The following is a 14,935-nucleotide window of genomic DNA, read 5'->3' as shown; positions in this document are numbered from 1 at the left end:
TCAAGAGATGGCTCTGTGTTACGGAACGCGAATGCATAAATACGTCCTGTGGGATCTCTAAGTAGCGAACAGGAGTATAATGGACTGCTGATATTTGGCAATGGATGGGAGTGTGGACCCGCCGTAAGGCGTACCGAGGTACTCCGTGCAGTTGCGATATCGCAGTGCCCCAAATGGCGCAGTGGTTACCCCATCTGCTTGTTAAACAGGAGATACCGGGTTCGAATAACGGTCCGGTTCACATTCTCGTTCGTCGCCGCTGATTACGCTTAATGTCCTGCTGCTGCTAATAGCAGTCATTCCCCTTCAGTTTAGATATTACTGAACAGTTGACACCTGAAATGTTCCTGCCTGACAATGTTAACGTGATAGGCAATGCTAAAGGCAGTCAACTCAGTGCGTATTCGTGTAAGACGCCATTTATGATATAATTTTCGGCATTATCACCATTTCTGTCGATGCATTTTTGTAAACGCTGTGGCCATTTTTGTACGCCCATGTCATACCAGCTCGCCACCATGCTGTTCAGAAAGTTATGAACCTCTTCTTTCACCTCGTCGTCGGAGCTGTATCGCTTTCCGGTCAAATGTTCTTTTAGCCTAGGGAACAGGTGATAGTCACTGGGCGCTATGTCAGGACTATAGGGTGGGTGGGTGATTATGTTCCACAGAAACTGTTGAAGGAGAGCAACGGTTTGCCGAGCGATGTGTGGGCGAGCGTTGTCAAGGAGAATGTATACGCCCTTGCTCAACATTCCACTTCTCCGGTTCTGATTTGCCCATTTGAGTTTCTTCAGAGTCTCACAGTACCTGTCAGCGTCAATTATGGTCCCAGTGGGCATAACGTCGACCAACAATACCCCTTTCCGATCCCAAAAAATGGATGTTCAAATGTGTGTGAAATCTTATGGGACTTAACTGCTAAGGTCATCAGTCCCGAAGCTTACACACTACTTAACCAAAATTATCCTAAGGACAAACACACACACCCATGCCCGAGGGAGGACTCGAACCTCCGCCGGTACCAGCCGCACAAAATGGATATCATGACTTTACCCGCAGACTGTGTTTGTTTGAATTTCCGCGGTTTTGGCGAAGAAGGATGCCGCCACTGGCGTGATTGTAGAGTCAGTGTCGTCGTAACTGCCGTCTGCTTCACGTCTGCTGTGCAGCGAGCTACCTTAATTTAAGTATGAACTGTATTTTTCTTACTTGTCACTTCTTCTTCCGTGTGTATTTGCTTTTAGGAAGCTTTAATTGTCGAGTGCTATTAATAGTTCCATAGATTTCCTGTTTGTTTTGAATACAGTCAGAGAGAGGCCCTTTAGTCAACCATAGTGCCAGTAGTGCTGGTGTTTGTTTTCAATACAGTCCAGAGATAGGTAGTGCTATTTTCATTGTTTTCTACAAGAAGTGGCTAGCAACCACAGTTTAGTGAATGAACAGCCGCCTTTAGTGAATTAGCAGTCTAGTTAAAGGTTGATTAACTCTCTTCAGTAAATTGATTCCTTAGGATGGATAGGATGTGTGACTGCTGTGTAAGGACGCAGGGGGAGCTGCCCACTGTTTGCGAACAGCTGAGCGTGTTGATGGCCGCGGTCAGCCGTCTTCAGGCTTTTGCCTCGGAGTGTAGCGGCAGTGGGGAGTCTGGTGCGTCGCAAGGTACACCCCAGGTGTTACATGCTTCACCCACTGTCCCTGCTGTCGAGACATCTTCGCGTTTACTGGGCGCGGTTGGACCACCCTCTCCCCAAGGGGAGTGGCGGGTTCAGCGGCGTTCGCGGCGCACGAGGCGGAGGGTCAATGTGGAGGCTGGCCGTGTGGCATCGCCCGCTCTGCCTGTGAGTGGACATGTGGCTGCTCCTTCAGCAAAGTCCGAGCGGGCACACGGGGGGAGGGGTTTATTAGTTATTGGGAGCTCCAACGTTAGGCGGGTGATGGAGCCCCTTAGGGAAATAGCAGGAAGGTCGGGGAAGAAGGCCAGTGTTCACTCTGTCTGCTTGCCGGGGGTCTCATCCGAGATGTGGAGGAGGCCCTACCGGCGGCGATAGAGAGCACTGGGTGCACCCGACTGTAAATTGTTGCTCATGTCGGCACCAATGACTCCTGCCGTCTGGGTTCAGAGGTCATCCTCAGTTCGTACAGGCGGTTGGCGGAACTGGTGAAGGCGGAAAGCCTCGCTCGCGGGGTGAAATCAGAGCTAACTATTTGTAGTATCGTTCCCAGAACCGATCGCGGTCCTCTGGTTTGGAGCCGAGTGGAAGGCTTAAACAAGAGGCTCAGACGATTCTGCGGAGATCTGGGGTGCAAATTTCTCGACCTCCGCTACCGGGTGGAGAAATGTAGGGTCCCCCTGAATAGGTCAGGCGTGCACTACACGCAGGAAGCGGCTACAAGGGTAGCGGAGTACGTGTGGAGTGCACATGGGGATTTTTTAGGTTACAGAATCCCCTCCCTAGGCCCGACAAGACGCCTCCTGAGACGCGGCAAGGTAGGAGTAGGCAAAATGCAACAGGGAAGAACAATATTAATGTTCTAATAGTAAACTGCAGCAGCGTCTACAGAAAGGTCCCAGAACTGCTCTCATTAATAAACGGTCACAACGCTCATATAGTACTAGGGACAGAAAGTTGGCTGAAACCAGACGTAAACAGTAATGAAATCCTAAACTCAGATTGGAATGTATACCGCAGAGACAGGCTGGACAGTGAAGGGGGAGGCGTGTTTATAGCGATAAGAAGTGCAATAGTATCGAAGGAAATTGACGGAGATCCGAAATGTGAATTGATTTGGGTGAAGGTCACGGTTAAAGCAGGCTCAGACATGGTAATTGGATGTCTCTATAGGCCCCCTGGCTCAGCAGCTGTTGTGGCTGAGCACCTGAAGGATAATTTGGAAAATATTTCGAGTAGATTTCCCCATCATGTTATAGTTCTGGATGGAGATTTTAATTTGCCAGATATAGACTGGGAGACTCAAAAGTTCATAACGAGTGGCAGGGACAAAGAATCCAGTGAATTTTTTTTTAAGTGCTTTATCTGAAAACTACCTTGAGCAGTTAAACAGAGAACCGACTCGTGGCGATAACCTATTAGACTCTCTGGTGACAAACAGACCCGAACTATTTGAAAAAGTTAACGCAGAACAGGGAATCAGCGATCATAAAGCGGTTACGGCATCGATGACTTCAGCCGTAAATAGGAATATTAAAATCGGTAGGAAGATTTTTCTGTTTAGAAAAAGTGACAAAAAGCAGATTTCGGAGTACCTGTTGGCTCAACACAAAAGTTTTGTCTCAAGTACAGATAGTGTTGAGGATCAGTGGACAAAGTTCAAAACCATCGTACAGTATGCGTTAAATGAGTATGTGCCAAGCAAGATCGTAAGAGATGGAAAAGAGCCACCGTGGTACAACAACCGAGTTAGAAAACTGCTGCGGAAGAAAAGGGAACTTCACAGCAAACATAAACATAGCCAAAGCCTTGCAGACAAACAAAAATCACGCGAAGCGAAATGTAGTGTGAGGAGGGCTATGCGAGAGGCGTTCAATGAATTCGAAAGTAAAGTTCTATGTACTGACTTGTCAGAAAATCCTAAGAAATTTTGGTCTTATGTCAAAGCGGTAGGTGGATCAAAACAAAATGTCCAGACACTCTGTGACCAAAATGGTACTGAAACAGAGGATGACAGACTAAAGGCCGAAATACTAAATGTATTTTTCCGAAGTTGTTTCACAGAGAAAGATTGCACTGTAGATCCTTCTCTAGATTGTCGCACAGATGACAAAATGGTAGATATCGAAATAAACGACAGAGGGATAGAGAAACAATTAAAATCGCTCAAAAGAGGAAAGGCCTCTGGACCTGATGGGATACCAGTTCGATTTTACACAGAGTACGCGAAGGAACTTGCCCCCCTTCTTGCAGCGGTGTACCGTAGGTCTCTAGAAGAGCGTAGCGTTCCAAAGGATTGGAAAAGGGCACAGGTCATCCCCGTTTTCAAGAAGGGACGTCGAACAGATGTGCAGAACTATAGACCTATATCTCTAACGTCGATCAGTTGTAGAATTTTGGAACACGTATTGTGTTAGAGTATAATGACATTTCTGGAGACTAGAAATCTACTCTGTAGGATTCAGCATGTGTTTCGAAAAAGACGGTCATGTGAAACCCAGCTCGCGCTATTCGTCCACGAGACTCAGAGGGCCATAGACACGGGTTCACAGGTAGATGCCGTGTTTCTTGACTTCCGCAAGGCGTTCGATACAGTTCCCCACAGTCGTTTAATGAACAAAGTAAGAGCATATGGACTATCAGACCAATTGTGTGATTGGATTGAGGAGTTCCTAGACAACAGGACGCAGCATGTCATTCTCAATGGAGAGAACTCTTCCGAAGTAAGAGTAATTTCAGGTGTGCCGCAGGGGAGTGTCATAGGACCGTTGCTATTCACAATATACATAAATGACCTTGTGGATGACATCGGAAGTTCACTGAGGCTTTTAGCAGATGATGCTGTGGTGTATCGAGAGGTTGTAACAATGGAAAATTGTACTGAAATGCAGGAGGATCTGCAGCGAATTGACGCATGGTGCAGGGAATGGCAATTGAATCTCAATGTAGACAAGTGTAATGTGCTGCGAATACACAGAAAGATAGATCCTTTATCATTTAGCTAAAATATAGCAGGTCAGCAACTGGAAGCAATTAATACCATAAATTATCTAGGAGTACGCATTAGGAGTGATTTAAAATGGAATGATCATATAATGTTGATCGTCGGTAAAGCAGATGCCAGACTGAGATTCATTGGAAGAATCCTAAGGAAATGCAATCCGAAAACAAAGGAAGTAGGTTACAGTACGCTTGTTCGCCCACTGCTTGAATACTGCTCAGCAGTGTGGGATCCGTACCAGATAGGGTTGATAGAAGAGATAGAGAAGATCCAACGGAGAGCATCGCGCTTCGTCACAGGAACATTTAGTAATCGCGAAAGCGTTACGGAGATGATAAATAAACTCCAGTGGAAGACTCTGCAGGAGAGACGCTCATTAGCTCGGTACGGGCTTTTGTCAAAGTTTCGAGAACATACCTTCACCGAAGAGTCAAGCAGTATTGTGCCCCCTCCTACGTATATCTCGCGAAGAGACCATGAGGATAAAATCAGAGAGATTAGAGCCCACACAGAGGCATACCGACAATCCTTCTTTCCACGAACAATACGAGACTGGAATAGAAGGGAGAACCGATAGAGGTACTCAAGGTACCCTCCGCCACACACCGTCAGGTGGCTTGCGGAGTATGGATGTAGATGTAGATGTAGATTGTTGCTTGGTCTCAGATGTAAAGTGGTATTCCCAGGTTTCGTTACCCGTGACAATTGAGTCCAAAAAGTTGTCGTGTTCGACTGCGAGGCGGTGAAGAAATAAGGGGGAAGCATCAACTCTTTGCCGCATGTGGTCCTCAGTCAGCATGCATGGCACCCATCTTGCGCACACCTTCCGGTAGTTCAATGTTTCCGTTAAAATTCTGTGAGCGGTGCTTCGGGAAACCTCAAAAACCAACGTGCGAGATCATACAGGGTGATCCGCCGATCTTGACACATTCTTTGCTCAACCTTCAACACTGTCTCCTCAGAAATTGACGGCCTCCCGCTCCTTTGTTCGTCTAAATTTCGGTTCGATCTGCAGCAAACTCTCTTCACCCCTTACGAACATTTTTGACATCCATGCACGACTCACCGTACACTTCCGTCAATTGGCGATGGATTTCAATCGGCGCAGAGCCATGTGCGTTGAAAAACCGAATTACTGCGCGCAATTCGCACTTGGCGGTAACATCCAACCGGAGCTCCAATCTCAACGGCTGCGAAGCCAAGACTGAGCGCCTCAGAGCATCGTGCTCATGTTTACACACAGCGCGTGAAGCACTGTTCATAACAGTGAACAGTGTGACCAACTGCCACACAAACAGAGTTCTATACTTATAAAAAAATAAGAGACCTTAGTTTCGGAATTGCCATCGTATACGAAGTTCACTGATGGCTTCTTACATGAAAGATCCACGCACTGATTTACTGTCTTTAGCATTACCTATCACATTAATATTGTCGGGCAATATATATACAATTTTTGCTCTTTGCTCACGGAGATAAAAAGTGAAGGGAGTTGTCATTACTTCACAGACTTGAAGGCGACGTTCTCCATCTTATATGTCCAAAAGAGGTTCACCCTCTTTATACCTCCATGGCTCGCCGCGGTGGTACTTGCCTTACGTCACTCTGACGTGCCCGCGCTCTCTTTTGACCGCTGCGGATGTCTGTCCCCTTCGGGTCGTATCCCAGACAACATTTGGTGCTTTGATTGTGTGGAGATGTTGTTTTTTCATGAAAAATGCCAGCCCGAGTCGTTTACGGGTGTACTAATCGATACGATCGTAATCTAAAGAACAAAGGAATCACATTTCATTCGTAAGTGGAGCCGTTAAAACGATATTTTCTTCTGTTTTCATGAATTACCGTTGCGCTGTTTACTTTTACTGTAGTGGTTCGTTTTACGCTGTAAATTGCTATTATTGGTTATACGCTGACTGACGCATCACAGGTAAGATTTCAGAGTGAGAAGACGTGTAAATTACAGTGAGAGCGATGCTCTGACAGCATACTAGAGCAAGAACTCTATTCTGCATGCAGGTGTTCGTCAGGATAGAGGTCAGGAGCGGAGGGCGTTGTAAAATGAAAATTAATTGATTGGAATGGACCCAGTTTATCTTATAATGATGGTACAGTGGTGCCTACGTAGGGCCGAGCAGCCCCAAGAGGGGTTGCCGTCTGCTCATCAGAGAGGCAGAGGCTAGAGGAGCGACTACTAGGGGCCGAGGTCAGAAGCTAAGAGAGCGCGGAGCTGTTTCCAAGCCGCCCTCGCCGCTCCCGGCCGCGTCCCCACGTGATCACACGATTAGTCTCTGATTGGAGGATTGATTCCGCCAACGCGCCTTGCTAGTAGCGTACCCCCGTCAGCGCAACCAACCCGTGGGACTTGAGTCTGACCGAGGAGCACGTGGCAGGAATGTGCCGACCGTGGTGTTCCGGCCAGCACCCTCCGGCCTGCCCAAGCCGGCTACGACCGAACATTATGCATAAAAAATTTATTTAATAAAATTTTGTCGGCAATGATCCCTCTTGAGGGGTCTCCTCCCTGCACACAGGTACAACTCCATGCAATTCTGTTCCTTTGATATTTAAATAATCATTTACTTTGTTGACTTACACAAGATACTATAGCATGCCGTTCTTCTTTCTTAACTGTACGCGTTTATGGGCTAATAAAGATGATGAACATAAGTTATTTACAATCGTGATCCTTAAAAATGTGCATACGAACTAAAAGCTGAAAATGTAACGAACAAGAAGCAGTACTACTAGGCAATCACGCATTGGTTTCGGAGTTCCAGCTTCATTTGGTATCGCTACAAATACGGCCAAATGCAATTAAATCGATTAGGAAAACATATTTATCACATCACGACCTATCCTTTCTGGTTATTAGTAATTACAACAAAAAGATCAAGTTTCATTAACGAGGCTAAATGTGTCTTATTACTAAAGTTAATAAGTATCGAATAACTGACAAATGTTAGAGATTGTATTTCTTGCAATTTTTTGTTCTACATCTGCGTCCAAACTCCGCAAGCCACCTGACGGTGTGGGGCGGAGGGTACCTTGAATACCTCTATCGGTTCTCCCTTCTATTCCAGTCTCGTACTGTTCGTGGAAAGAAAGATTGTCGGTATGCCTCTGTGTGGGCACTAATCTCTCTGATTTTATCCTCATGGTCTCTTCGCGAGATATACGTAGGAGGGAGCAATATATTGCGTGACTCCTCCGTGAAGGTATGTTCTCGAAATTTCAACAAAAGCCCGTACCGAGCTACTGAGCGTCTCTCTTTCAGTCTTCCACTGAAGTTTATCTATCATCTCCGTAACGCTTTCGAGATTACTAAATGATCCTGTAACGATCTTCTCTACCTCTTCTATCAACCCTATCTGGTACGGATCCCACACCAGTGATCAGTATTCAAGCAGTGGGCGAAGAAGTGTTCTGTAACCTACTTCGTTTGTTTTCGGACTGCATTTCCTTAGGATTCTTCCAATAAATCTCAGTCTGGCAGCTGCTTTACCGACGAATAATTTTATATGATCATTTCATGTTAAATCACTCATAATGCCTACTCCCAGATAATTTATGGAATTAACTGCTTCCAGTTGCTGACCTGCTATATTGTAGCTTATTGATAAAGAACCTTTCTCTCTATGTATTGGCAGCACATTACACTTATCTACATTGAGATTCAACTGCCGTTCCCTGCACCATGCGTCAATTCGTTGCAGATCCTCCTGCATTTGAGTACAATTTTCCATTGTTACAACCTCTCGATATACTAGAGCATCATCCGCAAATAGCCTCAGTGAACTTCAGATGTTATCCACAAGGTCATTTATATATACTGTGAATAGCAACGGTCCTACGACACTCCCCTGCGGCACACCTGAAGTCACTCTTAATTCGGAAGACTGCTCTTCATTCAGAACGACATTCATGTAATCACTGCAATTTGTGTTATTTAAAACAACTGATGCGTGCACACAACAGAAATAATGAAAAAAGCAATAGTGAACAGTAGTCTGCTATTGTTTTGGCCACGGTAGCCCCACCCGCTATGGCTTCAAAACAAGTTAGAGCGTATGTAAGTAGCGCCATCTCCCTTCTTCTCCTGTTACCTCCATGTTTTTACTATTAACCAAGTATGTATATTGGTCTTACAAACAAAATGGAATTCCAAAGCATAGCTACTTAATGAGAATTTTGACGTAATAGATGCTTCAGCTGTATATGCTCCTTTAGCAACTGTGCTTTCTGAAAGTATCATTCGTCAGACTGCTTGATGAAATTTTGTGGGAGATGAAGCACTTGGAGAAAATTCTCTTACAAATGAATAACGGCAATAAAATTGATATAGCCATCATCAAAAAACAGAGTTGTGCTTTGTTTGCCCAGTGAGAGAAACCATTTATTCGGAACTAATGACCTAGTTTTAAGTAATAAACATAATATGCAGACCCATACGGCGCGGTGATGTTGGTAAGAACTTCACCTAACCTAGTCACTGTACGGGAGGACGACGGTTCAATCCCGCGTCCGGCCATCCTGATTTAGGTTTTCCGTGATTTCCCTAAATCACTTCAGGCAAATGCCGGGATGGTTCCTCTGAAAGGGCACGGCCGACTTCCTTCCCAATCCTTCCCTAATTCGATGAGACCGATGACCACGCTGTCTGGTCTCCTTCCCCAAAACAACCAACCTAGTCACTGTAGACGACTTATCACACAGGTCATATCAAGTTATCCCTACATATGCGCAACTGTGATGATTTATCTAATTTAACTGGTGCCTGTTGCAAAAACTGGACTTTTTTTATAATGTAAGAGTATTTGAAAAATATATAATTTATATACTGAGTCAAGAACGAGGAACTGATTTTTTGAGAAAATAGGAAGCAAGACGTCGTACACATCGCAAAATCGCAGATGCTATACGCTGTCCTCAGATACACCCCTATACGCCCCGTAGAGGTTTAGGAGTCTCAGCTGTTGTGGTTTATTATTTTTATTTTATGCATTCACAGTAACTGATTGTTCAGCCTACACACGTGATTTTCTTTCCGAGATCAATGTATCCTTCAGCCGAATGAACGGGTGAATCTGATATCATCTCAACTCTTGATCACTGCTTCTATTTTCTTATGCTGCTACAGATAATTGCGCCACGTGCTTAACGTTAGAGTTCATACCGAGTTGCTCTACGTGAATTCACATGGCCTTAGAAATATGTAGCTACTGCATTCCAAGTCCATAGTAGTGGTGTACTGACATAATTAACCCAATACTTATTTTAAATATTTTAGAGACGAGGAGAAATAGTGGAAGTGTATTTTGAGTGCCGCGTGACTTGTAGACAGCGTTTCCGTCAGTCGTTCTTAGCCTATTTGCGTATTTGTGCTTTGGGGGGGGGGGGGGAATTACGAGGAAGAACCGCTGCTGTTTCTAAGGAAGTCTAGGTTTTTACCTCAGAATAACAAAACAATCGATGAGCATTTGTGATGGTTTCATCTAGCTCTGGCGCAATGAGATCTCACTTCCCTCCAGGTGTCCCGGTGGCCATAGGATCTTGCAGTGAACGTAATTGTGTACTGTCCTCATTTGTTCACAGTAATCATTTTGTGAACTTACTCTGTTCAAATGTTGTGGCTGAACTATAAACATATTGACATTACATAACATCCGGCGCTCTTGGCTGTTCCACGTCTCCTTCATAATAACGTATATCAATCAATAAAAAAATGTCACCCCTTTGTGTCAGCTTAAATGGCATTTCGTGACATTGGGTGCGCTTTAATGGAGAAGAGAACTGGATTATTTATTGCACGTCCCAGTACTACACTCTGATCATCATAAGAATAAACCTGATGTAAACATGACGATACGTCTTCTTTCGCGTTTGGTTGAATCTCGTTGGATTTCGTTTAACATGGAGCGGAAGCCAAGTTGTGACCAGTACAGTCAAAATAGTTCAAATGGCTTATCAAATGGCTCTGAGCACTATGGGACTTAACTGCTCAGGTCATCAGTACCCTAGAACTTAGAACTACTTAAAGCTAACTAACCTAAGGACATCACACACATCCATGACCGAGGCAGGATTCGAACCTCGACCGTAGCAGTTGCGCGGTTCCAGACTGTAGCGCCTAGAACCGCTCGGCAACTACGGCCGGCACCAGTACAGTCAAGTAGAATCATATAGATACTTTTAATGTTGTGTTACACGCACACAGAGTGAGCGATAATGTGCGGGACCGCGGCTTTACCGGCGCATTAAACTTGAGCAGCACTGGGCAACCAACGGTCCAGCCAGCCTGCAATGATGTGAGCAGTTGCAGTTCAGACGTAGAAAAGGCGTTCAAGGAACTATATACACTACTGTCCATTAAAACTGCTACACCACGAAGATGACTACGGACGTGAAATTTAACCGACAGGAAATTGCTGTGATATGCAAATCATTAGCTTTTCAGAGCATTCACACAAGGTTGGCACCGGTGGCGACAACAACAACGTCAAAACATGAGGAAAGATTCCAACCGATTTCACATACACAAACAGCAGGTGACCGGCGTTGCCTGGTGGAACGTTGTTGTGATGCCTCCGGTAAGGAGGAGAAATGCGTAACATCACGTTTCCGACTTTCATAAAGGTCGGATTGTAGCCTAACGCGATTGCGGTTTATCGGATCGCGACATTGCTGCTCGCGTTGGTCGAGATCCAATGGCTGTTAGCAGAATATGGAATCGGTGGGTTCAGGAGGGTGATATGGAACGCCGTTCTGGATCCCAACGGCCACGTATCACTAGCAGTCGAGCTAACAGGCATCTTATCCGCATGGCTGTAACGGAACGTGCAGCCACGTCTTGATCCCTGAATCAACAGATGGGGACGTTTGCAAGACGACAACCATCTGCACGAACCGTTCGACTACGTTTGCAGCAGCATGGACTATCAGCAGGGAGACCGTGGCTGCGGTTAGCCTCTACGCTGCATGACAAACAGGAGCGCCTGCGATGGTGTACTCAACGACTAACCTGGGTGCACGAATGACAAAACGTCATTTTTTCGGATTAATCCGTGTTTGGAGACATTGCGGTGAACGCACATTGGAAGCGTGTATTCGACATCGCCATACTGGCGTATCACCCGGCGTGAAGGTATGGGGTGCCATTGGTTACACCTCTCGGTCACCTCTTGTTCGCATTGACGGCACTTTGAACAGTGGACGTTACATTTCAGATGTGTTACGACCCGCATCTCTATCCTTCATTCGATCCCTGCGAAACCCTACATTTCAGCAGGTTAATGCACGACCGCCTGTTGCAGGTCATGTACGGGCCTTTCTGGATACAGAAAATGTTCGACTGGTGCTCTGGCCAGCACATTCTCCAGATCTCTCACCAATTGAAAACGTCGGGTCAATGGTGGCCGAGCAACTGGCCAGTCACTACTCTTGATGAACTGTGGTATCGTGTTGAAGCTGCATGGGCAGCTGAACCTGTACATGCCATCCAAGCTCTGTTTGACCCAATGCCCAGGAGTATCAAGGCCGTTATTACGTCCAGAGATGGTTGTTCTGGGTACTGATTTCTCAGGATCTATACACCCAAATTGCGTGAAAATGTAATCACATGTCGGTTCTAGTATAATATATTTATCCAATGAATACCCGTTTATCATCTGCATTTCTTCTTGGTGTAGCAATTTTAATGGCCACTAATGTAGCTTGGAATGACATTTAATTTTTAAAGAGAATGAAATAACATTCGTAAAAACTCCAGCACTACCACGTACTTCTTAGGAGACCAGGCGGAAAGCATAAAATGCTCTCATTCTCACTTGACATAGTATAGTATATAATCACAAACAGCAGTGACGAAAATTCCTAAATGAAGCACAGCGTAATTCTTCTGAGTGATCCATGTGTGATGGAACAGTATACTGCAGGGATTTGATCGTACTGTTGAATACTGAAACCACTGAAGGTATTCACTGGAGTCAGTCGTCTGGTAATCCCATAGCTCCAACCTTATCCGAATCCGAGAAATACATTTCAGTACTCGAACAGTCATCTGCTGTGTTGATGACAAGTTGATCGACCACAGAATTCACGGAGCCAGCCAGGCGCCGCATTTTATCCTCTTCCTTTATGACGTGTCAGTCTATATCCCGCCAATCTTCGGCACTGACATGAAAAAGCTGCGTGCTCTAGATCCAGTACACCCGGCAGCTTAACAGTCTTGCTATTTCTTCGGTCACAGCCAAGTTAACTTGGCTCCGGATCAGTTCTGTTGGGTTCGTGATGTGACGGTACAGTTGCAAACGTAAAATTCAGCAGTTGTATGGTGTGCTTGATGCTTTAAAAATGGTTGTTTTTCACGTTTCTAGGACACATCTGTGGTATAAAACAATGGACATAGTCCAAATAATGAGTACTTAGTTTTTAATTTTCGCCTAAAAAGTTAAAATGTTACGTTTTCTTAATTTAAGCAACCTTTGTTAACAGTGTTTCGTAAAATATCGATAATTGAGAATTTATATTTGAAATGAAAACAGGAATTTCGCGTGCAATATATAATTAAATCAAGAAGACGGGCATTATTCATAAAAAACAATGATGACTTTTAGAATTACGAGATGTAGGTAAATCAAATTGAAAGAAAAAGGAATTGATTAGGGCAAGACATGAACCAGCGAACCACGTACTGAAATACATTAGCAATCTATTACGCTGCTGCTTCCACTGTACGTTAACTTGCATTTGCGTTGCAACTGTAACTAGTGTAGTACCCTCGGAAAACTTGAAAGCTGGTTATCTCCGTAAATTTATGACAACCGTTAAGAACAACCTATTTCTGTTCACGTTTTAACCGCCTTCGAGACGCGTGGGGCCACACGCGTGTTTCGCTACGGAACAGGAAGCAGCCTCAGCCATTTTCATACTGTGTATTAACAGCGCCACAATCAGAGCACAACAGTGCAGAGGCTGTGACTATACACGATTTTTTAAATAAAAGCTAAGACATAATTAAGAAAAACTTTGATGACTGTTAATACATTTGAGTATCTTAAAGTTTCATTTAACGTAATTTATTAATAATATATCTAATACGTAAGCAGGACCTACTTCCAAGAGCGCAACACTACCAGTGCTATGGCTTCTGGCCTATCATCGCATTTATGTTTGCTTACATCAGGTTAATTTTTCTGTTGAATGGAGTATAGTACACATCCGTGGCACTACCCTACATTTCTGGTGGCGGTCGCTGTTCTTTCACGAGTGTTGCAGTTCTAAAGACTGCTGGTTAGTCGAATAGCTACAGCAGCCTGAGATGAATGCTCCTGTCGGTTCACAAATAACATGAGAATATTCTTCTTTAAAAGACTTACAGAAAAGTGGAGAACCAACTGCCTCAGTTTACATTCCGCGTTCCTCACCAAAAATTTTGGCATTCTTTTCTCCCACTGGTTTACTGAGTATCCCACTGACAATGTCACCTCTCTCACACGGTCGTCTTTTGTCAATCGCTCCCACTGGCACTGAACACCATGCTTCGGGAAATCAAAAATGCTGGGGGATACGAACTGTTCTTTCCCCTATACCCACTAGCTTAATAAAATTCCGGTCCGGAATGCACGCTCCCCTATACCTTGGTGCTAACGTTCGCCGAACAGAGAGGGTCCAGACCCCCCCCCCCCCCCCCCGCACCAACCTATGTATGGTCTCCACTGACCGGTATTTACATTGTCTCCTCTCTCTTTTGGTCCCACTGCTCATATCGCCATCCATCACTCTTTCTGTTTTACTGTCACTCTCTCTCTCACCATCAATACATCCTCTCTCATTGGCTCCCACTGCTACTGTCTTTATCTCTGTCTCTTTCTCTTCACTGACACTTCCTCTCTCCAACTACCACTGTCTCTTCTCTCTTCCTGTCCCACTCATACAGACTCCTTTATTTTCCACCTTCGCAGTCTCTCTGCTACTCTCTCTCTCTCTCTCTCTCTCTCTGCACAAAATAGCGCGGATACGTTTACGTGCCAAAATATTTTGTGAGGAAGGTTGAATGACGATTGAGGAAGCAGATTTTCCACTTTCCTGTCGAAGCCTTTCAAAGAGGAGCATATGCACATCTTTTGTGCTGCGACAGGAGTATTTTTCCGCTAGTTCCCTTCTTGTCCACGCTATACCAGAGTGTGTTGGTTACGTAAAACGATGTCTATAGCTCAGTAAAGTTTTGACTGTTTATTTGCGTACTTCCACACGTTTATATACTT

Source organism: Schistocerca cancellata, chromosome 2 (assembly GCF_023864275.1).
Source record: "Schistocerca cancellata isolate TAMUIC-IGC-003103 chromosome 2, iqSchCanc2.1, whole genome shotgun sequence".
Taxonomy (NCBI): domain Eukaryota; kingdom Metazoa; phylum Arthropoda; class Insecta; order Orthoptera; family Acrididae; genus Schistocerca; species Schistocerca cancellata.
The sequence above is the reverse complement of the archived record's forward strand: the minus strand, read 5'-3'. Positions refer to the sequence as shown.